The 19,514-nt window shown below is 24.9% G+C and overlaps 1 protein-coding gene and 1 long non-coding RNA gene across 2 annotated transcripts in view; one reads left to right on the top strand and one right to left on the bottom strand.

Moving 5' to 3' along the window:
- LOC126908904 (allatostatins-like) overlaps positions 1-1,346 on the bottom strand; it is a 32,546-nt gene extending 31,200 nt beyond the window's left edge. The window contains exon 1 of the mRNA XM_050691234.1: positions 1,228-1,346. The gene's annotated coding sequence lies outside the window, so the exon portion shown is untranslated. The remainder of the gene's footprint in view (positions 1-1,227) is intronic.
- A 16,615-nt stretch (positions 1,347-17,961) lies between these two features.
- Positions 17,962-19,109, top strand: LOC126908906 (uncharacterized). Its single transcript, XR_007704873.1, has 2 exons — positions 17,962-18,588; positions 18,945-19,109. It is a non-coding gene; the product is annotated as an uncharacterized LOC126908906 (long non-coding RNA).
- The last annotated feature ends 405 nt before the right edge of the window (positions 19,110-19,514 follow it).

Raw genomic sequence — 19,514 nt, 5'->3', positions numbered from 1 at the left:
GATAATTAATTGAAAAAAAAATATTTTACTACAAAATTAATGTTTTACATGAGTCGATTTATCGTATAGAAAAAAAGTTTAATAAAGCACTGTATTATTTATTATTTATTGTAGCATACAAACATTTAGATAAATTTGTACTTTTCTCTAGTAAATTTTTGATTTTTTTCGTTAGTCGACATTTGTTTGTAAGAAATAAAATCATTTCACATACTAATGAAAACGTCAATCGTCACATGGATAATATATTAAGGTTAATCAATTTATAATTTACGTCATATAGATACTGTGATACATATATACACATATATTAAAAATTTATTATTATTACCATACTAAATTATTTTTTATACTTCTGTCTTAGTAGCCAATCATTTATATTTTATAATAAGCTTTTTTACTGGACAATATTAAATAAATTAATAGGAAAAAAATTTTTCAATAACCTAAAAATTACATTTAGTTTTTGTAAAATAATAGTTACTGTCAAATAATTTTTTATAGATTAAAAATCCTTTTAAATCAATAAGATCTATTGATTAATCACTTAAAAATGTTATTTTTTTACCTATAAAGATTAATAAACGAAATTTAATAACTCAAAATATGTTTTAGTTGAATTGTTATCATGTAGTTATTGAGCAATTAGGCTTAGAATCATTTTATACTTTCCATAAATAAGTTAAATTATAAAAAAACTATAATTATAGTATAATAAAATATTTTTAATGCTTAAAAAATTATTATTGTTTTTTATTTTATTATTATTATAAACTACGCTCTTCAAATTAACAAATTTGTCTTTAGGTTCTAAAAAGATAATAAATAAGAATCAAACAATTTCAATCAAAATTGTACGCTAAATTTTTTTTTTAAGAGAAATATTTTATAGCTAATTTAATTTAATTTAATAAAATAATTGTTTGTACTTCGTTTTCTAAACTTAATGAATTTAAGTAATAGCGAGTGTAACACAGCAAGTCTCTCTTTAGCTTTTTCCGTAAATATCTTTTAATAATTTTTCTCTAGGTAATCGATCAAAATTGGTTAGTAATTTGAATAATGAAGATTATCTCAACTGACTGTATGTTTAACTACCTGTTGATTGACTTAAATTCGATTTTTAATACAAAATTATATTTTACTAGAATTTATTAAACACAAACACTGGATATTTGATTATATACTTGATTAATTTAAAATATTATAGTAAAAAAAGTCACTTACCTGTATAAATCCTTCAGTGCCTAAAAACAATGTGACAATGGTGTGTTTAGAGTGAAGTCGTCAGTTAACAACAACTTTTCAAAGTGGCCAGTTTGTTCTCGTCGGATAGACTCGAGGGGTGATATTCTCCCTTTATACCGAAGTATACCTCCCCACCATGACGTCAGGACCAATGGTATTACATCTCTTCTACATAACCATTTTTATTTTTTAAGACTCTTGTATACGCTACATTATACTTATGCTAAAATATCTATTTATTATTTAACTTAACAATAATGTACGTACGCTTGCATTAGAATTTTTATTTGATTAATATTTCAGTTTAAACCTACTATTGACTTTGTATAATATATATTATTGTATAATATAAGTAAAACTACGATAATTATTTAACTATAAAATAAAGTAAATCGAACTAGTTATGAGTAAAGAGCTACGATTTATAAGTTATCAATTTTGGGAATTGGATTAGAAAATTTCTCAGGCTTTTCCAACAGAACTAACGTGAAAATTTTAGATATAGATATAATGCGTGGAAGTTTGAAAAAATATAATTACTAATGATCATAACTTCTAGCATTTGCATTTTTTTTAAATGCTGTAAAAATACATACATTAGTTTAAATTCGTTTCAGAAAACCAATAAGTTAAATACAAAATTTATGTTGCAGTTCGAAGTTTAAGTGTTATTTTAAATATTTTGTGTTTTTGGTATTATTTCAGTAGCGCAATAAAGAAAAATATTAAGTAAATTAAAAACTTGACATTTTTTTTATAATTATTGTAACAAAAAAAAATTGTCTAAAGAATGTGTTTAATTTAACTAAGCAATAATTTATATTCAAACCTGACATTAAACACTTTATTCGATGTTAACTATAGAAATTCTGAAACTGGAATCAGAACAAAAATGGTTCTAACGTGAGTTTTTAATTCCTCTGGTAAATATCTATTAGTTTAAAGAGATTCTTTTGTAATCCTTCATTTAAAAATCTTTGATATTTTGATTATATATATTAACTTTAGGTATACCTAAAATTTAAAAATGTCACAGAAATTTTCAAAATTTATTATATATATATATATTTTAGAATAGATTTAAATTAAAAAATTCATTGATAAAATATATTTTCTGTTTTTATATTATACTTTATCGTAAAATCAAATGAAGAATAAATATTTATGGATTGACTAGAAATGCGTGATAATATGTGATATTGATAATAGAATAAAATAATTATTTAAGTTTTTTTCAACATTTCAAAAAAGCCAATTTTTTTAGAGCTTTACATACAAAAAATGTTGATAGATCATTAACAATTTTATGATATGTACTTACAGAATTACGAGCATTAATATATACAATGGACCCAGTAGAGTTATAAATATACACAGTACGAGTTGTACACACAGCGCTATATACACACTATGTTTTAAAATATATGTAATACAATAAGTACTTATTCTAAAGATGCTAACAACCCATCCAAGTTTTTTGTAAAAAAAGCTCTTAAAAACAAATATTTTAAAATTTTGAAGAAAAAAAATTTACTTTATTACTCATAAAAAATAAATAATAAAACATATACTTAACATAGTAAAATAATGCAATGAAGGTTATATAATTTATGCTACTATTTATTTAAGTAGTCAACTTTTTGTTAAACCATTACATAAAGTTAAAATAAATTTGAAGTTTTAAATACTCTCGGACAGATATCAATAATTTTATGGTGTATGCACATGATATGAAACTAAATTTCTTTTTAAACATTTAAAAAAGATAATTATTACTGAACAGTAAATTAAAGAAATAATATAAGTCTACAAAACATGTGTGGTCTTTATTGGCGTACTTACGACGGTCAGGTTTCTTTATAGTGAGTATTAACATCTTAGAATATCTTTTTATAGGGAGGGCTCAGCTCATATGTGTAAAATAAACGCATATTAAGTTTCACACTTAGCGTGTTATTTTAACTTAATTTCATACATTTTACAGTATTTTTTTTAAACAGTATCATATTTATGTTGTCTTGATTAGTATTTTTAATCTTTGAAATAAAAAAGGTCCAAATGAAAACAACAATTAGTTCAATTAAACATATTTGTGTACATTGTAATAATTGTTATTATATAAGAAAATTAAAAAAAACTACTCTAGCTACAAAGACATAACTATAAAAAAAATGAGTTATGACTTAGAAACGGAATTATTAAGACTTGTATCTAGCAGCAACAATAGTAAACATTAACATTATTTTTGGCATTATGTTTGTTTAAACTTCATTAATTTCTACAACACTGAATAAAGAAAATACTAAATATTTTTAACCAACGCATAGTATTCATTAATTTTTAATAAATGAATATCGGTGATTGATTTATCGTTGACCACTAAATTTCTTCCAAAAAAATTATTACATAAAAATTTTTTTTTTAATTTTGTTTAGTTCAAATTTTTAAATGGCAACTTACATATTTAACATCTTAAACGTTTAAATGGTCTAATTAAGAGAATCATTATTCAATAACAATTTTGAAACCAGAAATTATGAATATTTTTATACCTTGGCTAAAGGAAGAATGAGACCAAGAAATATCTAGTAAAAGAAATAGCAGTACCCACTTTTTACGTCAACTCATTAATTTTAATTTAAATACTAGTCCAAAAGTTATATTAGACTAGTATTTTCCATGTTATAGGCTAGTTAAATATAAATGTTGCTATTTAAAAAAATAAAGTCAGTAGCCTTACAAGAAATAAAGATTATACCTAAAAATTATGTAATTGCTTATACATCAAAACATAAATAATAGTAATGAAATTAAAAAATAGTTTTTCAATATTATTATTATTTAAAGAATAATTTAGTGGTCATCGGCAAATCAATTACTCTGTATATTTACTTTAATTTTTTTAAGTCTGGTACAAAATTAAAGTAAAAAGTGTTTTATTAAATGAATACAATTATATTCTTGCTCAGTTTTGTTGAAAATTAAATAAGAGAAAAAACACGGATCGATGATATTGATGCTTACTTAAAAATCTTTACTCGACGTAAACAATTATAAAATTGACTTGTATTTTCACTTATTTTTATTGGTAAATATATTTATGTGACAAAAAACAACTTATTATTGATGCCATAAAACTTCATTTGCGAAGGTACTTTTACAATGCAAGAATGAAATTTACAACATGTTTTTTACTTAATTAATTTAATTTTTTTTATCTTTTAATTAATGTTGGTATTTTGAATTTTTCGTTAGTACACAAATGATTTTGTTACTATAAAAAATGAGTATTACGAACTTTCGTAATGTTTGAATTTATTTGCTAGACTCAAACACATATGAATGCTGAAATTGAATGAATTGAATTACTCAAAACACCAATTGAAATGTTTACAAAATTACTAAATTTATAGGTTACTTTAAACTTATAAATCTGTACTTGTCAATTAATATCAAACGTAAGTTCATAACTATAAATTAAGATTGATTTTGAAATAAAGGTGATACTAATCTCATAATAATTCCTGAACATAAATTATCTCTAGTATATTTTATTCAATAAATGTATATTGTGTATATATATGTGTGTGTGTAAGGATCGGTCTGGCCTAGTGGGTAGAAATTTTTTCTTATAAGTCATCATTAGCCTAGTCAAGAACTATCTTTGACTACCTAACATATTACAGAGAGTCCCCACACTCTGTTCATGTTAAGTTCGGGAAATAGAAGAATATAAAACTAATTATCATTTATATATATATATATATATATATTAATTTAGGAAATTAAATTTGTATAATATAATATATAAATTTGTTAAAATGTTGTTTTTTTGTATTTAATTTATAGTGAATTGTCAAATTTTATTTATCTTATAAATAATATCATTTCAAGTAATTTTTTGACATCATTTTGAAATAACGAATAATTTTAAGTTATTTTACTGCCAATAAATATAATGTGCTACATTATTATTACAATTCAAATTTCAAAATAGCTTTGATAAATTCATTAAATTTATTAATAAAAATAATTTTGTTAGTACAATTTTACTTGAGTTTTTTATTTAAACAACAAATTTTTTTTTACTAAAATTATTTATAAAATTTTCAAACCAACTTATTATAAAAATTATTACATAAGAAACTACTATCGATAAAGTTTAATAAACAATTGAGTAGTTTGTTAATAAACTAGTTATTAAAATCAAAAATAAAAATTAACATGTTGACATTAATTTAATAGAAAATTCAATTTCATCTAAAATCAAATATACTTAAAATATTATTTTATGTTATCGATGTTACAGCAAAATAGTTTAGTAATTTATAAAATAATTAATGAAAACTTCTTTCAAAATCTAATAATATACATTCATGCATATGCTTAACTCCAAAAGTTAACTAATCAAATTAAATTTTGTTTAACATTGTTAATGAAAATATGTATAATACTGGATTAGCTTTTTATAAATGTATTCAGAATCATAAATTTATACTTCATTTGTTTATTTTAACTGGTTTAAATTTGAAGTCTTTAATTTTGTTCTAAGATAATAAATAATGAATTATATAGTTTTGTAAGTTAATTATGTAAATATGAAAATAGATCCATTTGATTTACATTTTTAAAGTTTACAATATAAACTTGCTTCTCTAAAAGTATTTTACTCTATAGAATTTTTATGCACAATAGTTTCTATAAGATTATTTATAATGTTCAGTAATAATTAAAATACATTAAACGTATGTGATGGTATTGTGGAGTATATAGATTAATTGTTTTAACTCTAGCCATTCATATTCTCATTAAGTAATAATATTTTTATGAAATTTTATTTTTGGCTTTTGTTAGTTACATGTGTATCTTCCTTCATGTGCTATAAAATATTTTTTATATTCATCCCTGATGTCTTAAAAAGGTGTCAACATTATTTTTATAAATGGCAACATACATATTTTTCTATTGTAATATAGAAAAAATGTAAGGAATCATTCTGTAAATTAATGACAGCCATAATTTTTAATTTTGTTTTATTTACATGATACTACGTAGTAAATGTGGCAACATCCAGTGACGTGATTAAAGTTTTGTCTGGGAGGAATATACATAAGAAAATGTTTTACATTTCTCTTTTAACTTAAAAATTATATCTTTGCCTTGTAAATATTTTTCTTATAGGAGATATGACATCCTATCCCCCCTTTCCATTAATATGCCAGTGGGTAAACTGAAAATCTGAGTACTTTTGTCCTTTAATTTAAATCTGTTATTAATTTAGGTATTGGTGGTAAACACACTAAACTAATATAAATTTGTTCTCTTAAATTATAACGCGAAATATTTATAATTAATTTACATACACATTTTAATTAATTATTTCATGTCGTAAAACTAAACTTTCCAATTAATGAACAATAAACAATTAATAAAAGGTGTGATATGGAATTAGATCGAACTTTTGATGGTTCCTTTGTTTTAAATACTATTATCTATTAATCCAACCGAAATCAGATTTAAATCAAACACAAACATGATTTAGTAGTAAAAATCTTGTTGGCATTCATTTACTTTTTATGTTATGTTAAAAATGTAATATTATGCTAAAATCAAATTATAGTTAAAAAATGTTTAAATTAGCTGTACATAAATTAAAATTCATTTCATTTGTCAGAATTAACTTATTTGTCTTTAATATTCGTATAAGATGCATACCGAATTGTCTACTTTTGCATGAAAGATGAAATAATACACATAATGATCTACTATATAAATCTATCTCATAAAATATTTTTGAAAACATAAGAGCTAATACTTTTATTTATCGAGACAGTTTTGCGTTTGATTCTTAGTTGAGAAAAAATTATTTTCTACAATCATTCTTTACGATTTAAACAACCAGCAACTTTTATTTTTTAATGGTAACCTTAATTTTTTTTTAGGAAAATTGTTTTATTTCATTTTTAATTCCAGTAAGTTACGAGTATTTTAAGTTAAAGGGAGATGAGAAAATGCGCACTAATCATTCAAAGATCCAGTACAATATATCGACAAACACAACCGGTTCATAGCAATGCAACGAACGGTTGTAAGAGTATAGGTACGATATCGGTTTATTGCGTATTTTTTTATTTTTAATCATGCGACAACGTAAAAAAAGCACAAAAAACGTCATGTTGAAGTCCGTATGATAATAGGAGTTGATTGGGGAGGGAGACACGTTGCGTTAGTGAGGGGTGAAAGCGGAACGTAACTCAGCAGCCGTTGTAACGTATCAGTATCATTATAAATATCGAATCGATCACAATGCAGCGGGTAAAGTACAGTGTCTGTGGTTACGTTACGTTATTATTGATGTTATTTGATGCTAAAATTGTCAATACTATGACAGTATCACCGGATATACACATTACTATGTCACCTGACTTAGAATCTAAACAAACTACTGAGAAAAACCGTGTACTTAACAGTCGTTATGCGAGTGGTCCAACCGGAGTTAATGGTAAAGAAGTCATTGGTCCATTTAGGTATGGGCAACGGAATTTACCGGCTGGAGTAGTTGAACTTCAACTAAAGAATGACCAAAATATTATATCAGCTGAAAGAGAAGGACAACATCCAGCTATGTACGAAACTCCGCAAACGTACGAGTATATGAATAATCCAATGAAAAACCAAAAGTCTCGTGTACCGTTAACGGAACAACGTCCACCGGGTGATGACGTCGAACTTATATACAGTTNACAACGTCCACCGGGTGATGACGTCGAACTTATATATAGTTTAAATGATAAAGTACGTAGCAATGAAGATAGTGAGAAATTCTTTAACCAAACCACAATTGAACCGCAGAAAAATAATAATGGATCCATTGATAAAGATGGTGAGAGTGAAACAGAAGATCTTTCCAATGAAATGGCTGAAACTAGTCGCATGGGATACATAAATGTTGAATCAATGGCTAGAGTTTTAGAAGATGTAGACTCCAGAAAAAAATATCCTTTCAAACATAATTCTAACAAAAAGAACGAGAATATTATAAAACAAGCTGTCGACAAAGATGGTAAAAATACGAGTCAGGATCTCCTCAAAACTGAGGCAACTGATCAAAATCAGGTTAATTTGCAGGATCAGCATGATGAACCCATTGTGAAGCAAGTATTACAATATGATGTAAAAAAAGAAATAAAAAACAGACAACCAACTTACAAAACACCTATTAGCACCCGTGGTCGTCATTACGGTTTGCAACAATGGAATGGTCAGCCGGCATTAACCAATTAGTTGTAAAATGTATTCGATTTAATGGTTAATTTATTTTTATTGTTTAAAAAGACTGGATTAATTTAAGTAGCAAATTAATTTTTTTTTTTCATTCGTGCTGTTAATAACCTAAAGGTGTTCAAATATTTTCCAATAACTTAAGCAAATTAAATAACATTGAACTAAGAAAACGTAGCTATAATTACTTTTTTACAAAATGCAATATTAATGTTATCAATACCCTTATACCGCTTATTTCGTACCTTAATGATTAATGACCCCTATTTTTCCTTAAATAAAATTATCAATTATTTTACATCGTAATTTAAAAAAATAATATGTCAGTAGTAATTTATATTAAACCTACATATCATAATATATTACACAAATGAACTATTTCAGTGAAAGTTAAAAATTAACACATTTAATTGACATGTAATTATATTTTTATCTATTATATGGTCATCGCATTCCAACCATTTTATAAGGTTTATCAGCTACTATGTTAACTAGTAGTCCGTTTTCAGTATTTTTAATACATAGTGCATTTTATAGCTACTAATTTTATTACCAATGCATATAACTTTCATTCTTAGTAATAAGCAAATAATCAGACAGTGTTTTAGAGTCCATAAAAATAGGAATTATAACTGTCATTTTGGATTAATTGAATTCTAAATTATCATCACCAAATTTTTTATTAAAATGATATAAAATATTTTCATACAAATCTTTTATCGGTATTTTAGTTTATTGGAAGTTGGTTTTTCATCAAAATATTATGGCGTACTATAATATTTTGATGAGAAACTAACTTCATTTGTTAAATTAAGTACACATTATTAGCTAGTTAAATGAGCTTAATTATAATAATTATTATTTTGTTAGTTTATAATTAACCATGTTTAAATATACTGATAACATTTTACCTATTAATGTTTAAATATTTTTGTTTATTATTAGTAATGATAAACATAATAATAATTTATTGTCATAAATTCATGCATGTTTAATTAAGTACACAATCCTCGAGACGTTACACTGATAAAATTTGAATAATTATTCATTGATTTAATGTGAATTACTGTACTTAATAATAATGAATTTGGAGAAGATTAAAATTACAATGTCTAACTAATAAAAATTATGTGTGAACATTTTTATTGAAATATAAAATTTACTGTTACTTTTTATTAATGCATTATATTAAATGCTCTAAAGCAATTTGAATAATTGTCTTTAAACTAACTTTGTTTAAAAATAACTATATTTGAATAAATATAAGTTAGAAAATATTTAAGTTGTTTAATAAATTATTACATTTTATTAATTGAAAAACATTGTTTTGATTAAAATATGGAAAATATTAAAATATGTCAACATAATAATAACTTTTTAAACAAAAGTTATTACAATTCGTTAATTAGGCAATTATTTATTACAACAGATATAATAGAATTCAGGACTTAATAAGCTATTTCAAAATAATTTAATGATAAATCGAATAAAAAGTTATTTGAGAAAAAAAATGACTAGAATAATATTTGTATGATAAATAATTGTAAACCTAATAAAATTTTTAACAGAAATTTAATTTTCAAATTTTCAAAATCAAATTTTACATTCATGTAATATTAAACTTATTGGTAAAATTTATATAACTGGACATTATTTGAAATTTAATAAATAGGTACCTAGTAGGATAAGTTATAGTTCCTAAATAAAATTTTACTGTCACTATTTCAATATTTGGCTGGAATTACTAAAAAAATTAAGTTAACTACTTTTTATAGCTGGTACAAATAATGAGTTTTGTTCTCTCAACTATTTAATTGTTTTACAACTGTATTCGCTATGTTTTCAGTCGAAGTAACTATTTAATAGTTAATTGTTTAACGAAACTAAATACTTACATAAATTCATAAAACTGCAACTTATTAACTTTCACATACATGTTGTATTTTAGTGTGTATGTAAAAGGTTTAAAGTTTTATTTGTTTAAAATATTAATAAATGGTATTTATTTTAAGGAGTCCCAATTTAACCCGACTGATTATCTATGACTAATGTTTCCATAATATGCAATATTTATTACACTTTATGGAATAGGTATCTAATTAAAAAACTCACTTATTTTTGTACTTTACATTTAAAATCTAGCCATAATTTTTAATACGTTTAAACATTATTTTTTTGTTTTGTTACTTAACATAAACTTTGTAAGCGCTTTATACGATTGTGTACCCTATTCTAAGTACGCAATCGTATTAATCTAAAAAGCAGCTTTTTGACGGATATAACGGAATTAGAAGTCTACTAATCAGAGTCTCTAATACCTTAAACTTAACCTTAATGTTTTGTTCATGCATTTGTAGTAATATTTGATGCTACTTTATCAATTTCTTATACTAAACATCGAATAGTGCAGCTCTAAAACTTACTAATACCAGTAGTTCATTATACAAGTTAATACAGCTTATCAAGAAAAACGTTATTAATGTTAGTCCTGTTTTTTGTTATCAATGAACTATTTCTAATCCAAATACTTAAAATAATTGTATGTGCAATATTACATCTTCTAGTATTAAACATAACTCTTATTATCTTAAATTTTGTTTTTTTCAAAAAGTAAAAAATCGCTTCAAGTTCAATAATAGAACAAAAAAGTCGTTAAAAAAACTGACCACAAATGGTTTGGTATTGACATAAGCTTGTTTCTTTATCTACCTTTTTGTTCAACATCATTTTACTGAAAATAAAAATAAGAAATTTTTACTAATTGAACACTATATACAAAAAGTAATCAACAGATTCAAATTCAAATTTTGATATCAAATTACCAAGTGTTATAAGTTTCAAATTTTAGGGATAAATTTTCTATTAGTTTAAATAAAAAACTTTTTAGACTTCAGAAAATTCATAAAATAACTGGCATCCTAATGATTATGCATTAAACCGAACCAGTCAAACAATCGTTAAAATAATCTCAAGTCTTTATTTAGATCGTATTAATTCAATCAATTTGTTTGGAATTAATAAGATCTAAATAAATACAAAACATATTTCAGGTGATTTACAAATATCGTATTTTCATGCCAATAGTGTTGCTTACACAAATATTTTAAGGTATTAAAATATATTTATATATATATATATATATATATATATATAAGTTTAGAAATAAAGAATGATTCTTAAACAATAATTTTAAAAAAATGGTTAACTCACAATAAATTTTATTAGCTTTAGAACATTTTAGCTTGGTTATTCTTTAATGTTTAATATAACTACATGTGTCATATTAAATTGTGTGTAATTAGTCTGTATATTAAATATTTTGGAGATTATTACTTACAAAAAGATTATAACGTACATAGTAGAATGTGTTCTGTAACTATTTGTATTTACTTTTATTATAAAATATTTTGCATGTATAACTGTGAAGAACAACTCAAGAGTCATAACCAAATTATAAAGTACTGGAAATTAATGTTCTGAAATTAACAATGGCCACATACTGCGCATACTTAACTAATAATGAAAACAAACGAGATTATATTTTAAAATCTTAGTAAATATAAATTAATTCACAAAACGCGTAATTTACCTACATTAAATGAATTGAATTGCTGTAAAATTAAAATTATAATAGGCGTAAAAGGAAGTATTTCTATTGCACTAGGTTACACGCTCTAATTATCATTTAAAATTTTAAACTTAACGTTTAAAGTTTTTCAGCTGAGGCTTAGAGATTTCTTACAAATGACTTTGTTTTTCATATTATTACAGTTTGAAGATGAAGTATTATTAAAATTCCTGAAACAAATTGAACTTTTAAAATGTATTACAATTATAACAATTACTTACATATTTTATTTATTTAAAGAATAATATAGTTTTGAAGTTTTATTTTTTACAGTATTTCATATATGGAATAGTTTTACAATATAAAAAAGTCTCATCATTTTTCAAAAAGTGTATATTAAAAAATCCAGCACAGTGGGGTCATGGCATAGATAAATCAAGTATAATTTTTTTTCACATAATTTTCTCTTAAATAGTTAAGATTAAAAAAAAAAACCCAGCACAGCGGGGACGTGACATAGTTGGGTCCTGTTTAGATGATAACTAACAGTGATTAAAATCACTATCATAAAAAACGCTTCGATACAAATCTATAGATAGTGTATAATTTTAAAAAAATGATGGATTATTCCATAAGTTACATGATCTCCTATTTCCTTATTTATATCCTGACTACAAGTTTTATGATTTATAAGTGTAATATGTGAATAAATATATATATTTATAATATATAAATTTATAAAGGGAAATGGTGTTATTTAAAAAAAAAGTATGTCGAATGAAAGAGGTATATAAATAGTATTTATCATAAAAAAATTGTATTGATCCATTTATTTTTAAAAAATTATAACATAAAATTTAAAATATAAAAAATATTTTTTTTACAAAAATCTTATTTTTTTTATTAACTTTGATGTCCGTTTTCACCATGAGATTAAATTAAAGTCCGAAATTTTTTTTCCATAATAAAATATATTACATAAGCTTTAATTTAAGATATACATAAAAGTGTAAGTATTTCCGAAACACTTTCAAAAGTTAAGTTGAAAACGTTAAATTTTCTATATACATTTTAAAGTTTTGAACCCCCCTTGTATAAAATGTAATATATTTATATAAATATAAAGTTATATATGATCTTTTGACGTATCATTAAAAGAAATCGGTTCGGTGAGAGCTTAAGAAAAGTGGTAACAGACACAAAAAAATAATAATAAAAAAGAAACATCATAGTAAAATTAATACCTTCTTAGCTTCGCATCAAATCTAAAAACGAGTACTGTTTTATGTTTATGTTTTTCAATTTTAACCAACGTTCATTTATATTCCAACTATCTTAACTTTTTTTAAAAGTATTTAACAATAAATAGCTAAGTAGCCTACCTAGCATGCATCGGTGTGTATGTACGGGGATTCAACTCCATTGCACTGGGCTATGTATATTTTTCCATTCCTTCTAGCACAAGCATTAACTTTTAGAAAGAACGTGAAACATGATTAAAATAATTAATTTATAGTTTTAAAATATGTAGTACGGCTCTAAATTACAATGAAACATTTTCAAATAGCTCATAAATAAGATTATTGTGTATCGAAATAATTTTCACCTCATTTTTATGAACATCAAATACTGTTATCATTTATTTTACTTAATTATTATAAAATATGATTAAAATCACTCTCTATGACTCATAAAAAAGGTTAACTATTTACCAATTTGTTTCGGTACTTTATTTTATCATGTTTTCTAACTTACTCTCATGATCATTCGTAAAATCTAAAGGATGAAAGAAATTAAATACAAATTAGGAACGCAAAGTATATTATGTGTAGGTGGTGGAATGCGCATGAATAAAGAACTTTATCGTACTTTTAAAATATCAAATTATGGTTTACCAGACTGTTATCTACATATTTAAAACTTTTAGCAGCTCTACCTTAGGTTAATGAATACTATGTACGTTATGCAGTATAAAAGTCTAATGCTGCCTGTAAAACCATCTAAAGATATGAAACTTTCTCCCTGTACGTATGCTATTACATTCCACTCATATACCCATTATAATAAAGACTTATTGCATGTTACTTCAAAAACTATAAACTATTGATCCAGAACTGATGACAGATTCTTAACTTTTTATACTCTATTGGTAAACAAACCACTATTTTAATATTATTACATACCATACAAATAGATTAAATTGAGAACGTAGGCGCTATGCAAGAATCAAATCAAATAAATTTCATGAGCCAAATTTTAATTATAATGTAGTTTATTTAAACTAAATTGACATTTAAGTTAAATTATCTCGTTTTACTGGTACTTTAAAAATGTACTGTGGGATTTGACAATCATATTTTATGTCACACATCGTGTTGTTAAATTGTAGTATTTTTTGTAATAAAAACACTTTTATTCGATTTTAAATAAACTGCATAAAATTTAGCTACTATTTAACTCTCTAAAATAAAGTGACTAGTTTTTTTTTGCACGATATCGTTTTAAATCTTTGTGATGTGTAAAAAACGTAAATGTAAAAAAAGATAAATAAAACAATAAAATGTTCATTAATAAAAAAAACTCAGTACAGTGGGGTGGTGGCACAAGGGGACGTGGCAAAGTTGGGTACAGTATAGATGATATCTGACAGTGATTAAAAACAGTANAATGGGGACGTGGCAAAGTTGGGTCCAGTATAGATGATATCTGACAGTGATTAAAAACACTACCATAAAAAACACTATAATACAATTAATTATCAGTAATAGTATCCAACTTAAGTACATTTTGGGATGAAAGTACTGTCCAGTATATCTTTGCGATTCGATAATGAAAATAAATTGTTCTATAATAAATCTAATAGTCGTCATTAATACCATTAAAGGAAAAAATTGCGACATACATAGTACATTATTACACTATTTTTTCCTATGAAATTTAATGAAGATGTTTTTTTTTTAGTAGTAATTAAAATATTAATTTAATTAATAAATAATAACAGCTGTTACAAAGTCTAGCTTATTATGATGAAAAATCAACAAACGTATAACTAAAGAGAAACTTTAAATAAAATTATTTTGTAGTAAAGTTTAAACATTTTAAATAGATTTAATAAATTGAAAATAATTTACAATGTCTGGTGAATATTTTAATACGGAAGATAAGATCTTATATAATTTATCTACCAATTCAATAATATGTAATTGTGATTTGCGAGGCAATAGCAGTTGTAGTTTTCATGAAACAACGACCCTTACAAATGACTTAGTGGCGGATGTAATTAATGGTAACTTTTTTCACACTTTAAATTCTTAATAGACAAAAATAAAATGGTAATTTTTTATCTTCTCTTTATAAAGATTATGCAGAGGAAAAATATACGGACTTTTCAAAGCCTTTTAAAAAAACAATGATACGTTGTTCTGGTGGATATGAAAAGCCTGAACTTTTAAAATGTTCATACAGAATACTTCCCGAAAAGCAAAAATCAAATACTAGTTGTGTGAGTACTATCCCATGTTTGTCACAAACTCTTTCAACTTGTAGTATTAATCGGAAACCGAAAAAACCTGGTCAAAATATACAAAATATTTGGCATAATATAAATGAGAAATTGCCAAAAGTAAAAAGTCTTTTAAAAAATGTAGAATTAAATAATAACATAAACACTAAATCAACTAACATTGTTCTTAAAACAAATTGCAAGAATCACGTACCACTATTAACAGAGGATGTAGGCGTACAAACGGATAGTGGCAAGTTCAATCATCATCTTATGATAGCTGAATTGAATAATGAGTTGTTATTAGCACTGAGAAACTTGAAAAATATATTGGGCAAAAACAAAATTAATAATAAAAAATTGCGTGATAGAGAAGACATTAGAAACGTACTATCTATGATTCAAATAGACTATTGCGAACTTTTAACTGCAGTTGATTTTAGCATAGAAAATTATACATTTAGTGACGAATTTTCAGAAGTAAAAAATTTTAAATGGTATAGAAATGAAAACACNAATAAAAAATTTTAAATGGTATAAAAATGAAAACACTTTTAAGATATCGAAAGAACCTATTCTGCACACAAACAGCCAGTTACTGGGGGATAATAAAAGTCAATTTGGTATACCAATTTTTAATAGTCTTAACCCTACCGTTTTACCTTTAGTATTAGATTCAAAGGCAACAGCTCTAGACAGCTGCTTTGGAACTCTTGATATCAAGTCTTTAGAAAATATTCACTATGATACAAAAGAACCGAGTATTGACAAAAAAACAGATCATAATGAGTCTGTTATTTCATCAAATGAGACTTCTCAAGACGCAACTCTTATACCTCACGATTTATTAACTGATAATTATAGTTCAAAAATACACAACGAAAATCTTTATAAAGAAAGACGTTATATTGGCAAATATGGTACGCCAAACATTATACAGAATACCGATGGAGTTTTAAAAAAAAATAATTTATCAAGTATAAAAAACAAAGTATTAACTAATTATAATAACAAAATTACATCAAATTATATGAAAAAAACATCTAGCAATGAAACTAAAAAATTAAAGAAAATTTCCATACAAGAAAATATCCAAACTAAATCAAAAACTTTACCTAGTACATCAAATTATGAACAACTAGAGAACAGTAAATTAGATGACGGAAACTATAGTATAAATGTTATTGGACAAAAGCATAAGTCACAAATCGTTTAGTAATAGGCAATATCATAATACTTAATTTAAATAGTAAATTAAAAAGTGATAGGACATGATAAAACATGGCAAATTAATTTTTTTCATTTTACTCTTTTAATCAAAATTTAAAAATAAAAATACAATATATTGATTGTTTAAGGGCTGAAACTATTATTTAAAAAAACGCATCATGGTAAAATTAATGCCTTCTCAGCTTCGTGTCAAAGCAAAAAATAATGTAAGCCCTATTTTAGCTCATATTGAGAATATTAAATATTCTCAATTAAGCTAAAATCTGAATCAATCAATAACAATACAAATTTAGTGTAGTTATTGATTAATTCAGATTGATTAAGTTAATACAATGAATGAATAATACAATTATATGAAGTTTTATAAAGATTTTTCTGACAACTTAATTTAGTGATCTCTTACTTTTTGTTTATTTTAGAAAAATATTAAAATTAAAATTTTTAATTTTTAATTTATCTGAGTATATGGCGCGTATTGTGACACAGTTTCATTCAGTCGCCATCTTAGCACTGATGTGTCAGCTGTACTATTTGAGGTTGGTTCCCAGATGGGTAACCATGCGGGAACTTTAACAGTGACATACACCTTACTTTCATACTGATTCCCTCAGCCTCAATGAGGTTTCATCAGGTCGATAACTGGTGTAAAATTACGCCAAATCGTAAAATCAGAGCTAACACTAAATAGTTGGGATAGAGGTTATGGTGATAATGATAAATTTATCTTAGTATAATATATATTAAAATTTTAAATTAGTTTTTAATATGCAATTTGAGTGAAATTAATGTAATGAATAAAATATTTTTATAGGACATTTCAACTAAGGATGCTTATCAAAAATTAACTTTTTATCAATCAATGAAAAACGAAATATTTGGAAAATTTTCAAATAAATCTATTACAAGTTTGTCGTAAACAAAAGTACAAATTATAGAATTAAAATGAAATTTTAAAATAATATATACAATGAAAATTAAGCAATAAACTATTGTAGTTTTACTAGATAAAAATGTAAATTTTTTTAATGAAATTCTATTAAAGTTATTAAAATTAATTTTACATAACTGATTTACTTTAATTAATATTTTATTTTTAGTAATCACTTAAGGGGCACACCTAGTGTGAAATTTTCAAAAAATCGATTTTTTTTTTCCCATATTTTGATAGGTTATACCTTTAAAAATAACATACTAAAATTTTAAATCGATATCTTAAATAGTTTTTGAGTTACAGCCATTTAAAAGAGTAGCCGCTCGGCAGTTAGATAGTTGCATTGTCTACGGGATATACCTGAAGTAAGTTTAAGCACGATTACCTCCCACTGGATCCAGAAGTTGAAAAAGGTCTAAAGCCTATTTATGAAGATTTATCTCGGCATAAATTGCTTGATAGATGCAAAGGTAGTAATACTCAAAACAATAATGAAAGTTACAACGGTTTACTTTGGCACTTTTCACCAAAGCACCTTCATAATGGATTGAAAACTATTGAATTAGCAAATTTTTTTGCAACTTCAATATTCAATGACGGTTACTCCTCAATTTTAAAGATATTTAATGCAATGGGAGTTAAAGTTGGACCTGCAGCAAGAGATTATACGGCTCTTAAGAACGAGACGAGACTACGAATCGCTGATCATCGCCAACGGGCTTGTTCAAAAGAGGGTCGATCATCTCGAAGAAGAGCTTCTTCAGCTCAACAAGCACTTTTTGAGGAAGAGGAAGGTGAATTATATGGGCCTGGAATAGCAGATTAGCTGTAAGTATGATTTTAATCCATTTATAACAGTGAAAACGATCATTTTATCTTTAAACGCATTTTTCTCGAAACAGCATTTTTCGAATTTGCTGGAGTGATTACTCGGAGACAAATAATCCGATCGCTATCAAATTTTTTTTGCATCTCCTCTATATAGTTCTCCATACGATGACCCTCCAGTTTTTTGATCTGATCAAAAATCGAATTTTGGCAGGCCAAAAACGACCAAAATTTTGGGAAAAATTTAACTTTTTTTTTCAACATGCCGCCATTTTGTTAATTTTTGATTTTTTTGTTCGCCCGAGGGTCATCGTACAGACAATATGTTTTAGTTTAACGAGAATTTTTTTTTTTAGGTTTTATCAACGGAGAAGGCTGCAATCACTCCAGCAGTGGAGGACCTTTTTTTTTTGGCGCCGCCGGAGATCGCGTGTCATTTCAAAAATATTTAATATTTTATTTCAAAAATTTTACTGTGTATTCTCAAAACATGTATAAATATACTCTCAAAATTTTAAATAGATGGATTCACTAGTTTTTTTTTTTTTTAATTCCCAAAAATGGCCTTTTTTTAGGTTGTCACACTAGGTGTGCCCCTTAATCTTTCTTTGTCCCTACTTAAATCATATACTCGATGAAAGTAATGATTAATTCTAAACCTTATTATTTTAGTTAATACTAGTATCTATCTTGATGTTTCTAGTGAGTTAAGAAATGAATATAAGCTGTCTTGTTTATTTTAATTAAACTGGAGTGTGACTGTCCACTTCTTGTGTATCAAATAAATAAGTAACACCAATGAATTGCGAAAATGCACTGTGGAAATACACTGCATGAGTTTTGACATTTTTTTGGTCCCTTTTATATTTTTGTTTTGTTGTTAATTTTGTAGTTGTATACATATGCCTACTTGATGACATATTTTT

Source organism: Daktulosphaira vitifoliae, unplaced genomic scaffold, assembly GCF_025091365.1.
Source record: "Daktulosphaira vitifoliae isolate Bord-2020 unplaced genomic scaffold, ASM2509136v1 Scaffold_35, whole genome shotgun sequence".
NCBI classification, from domain to species: domain Eukaryota; kingdom Metazoa; phylum Arthropoda; class Insecta; order Hemiptera; family Phylloxeridae; genus Daktulosphaira; species Daktulosphaira vitifoliae.
Note: the sequence above shows the minus strand (reverse complement) of the source record. Positions and strands in the feature narration are given on the sequence as shown.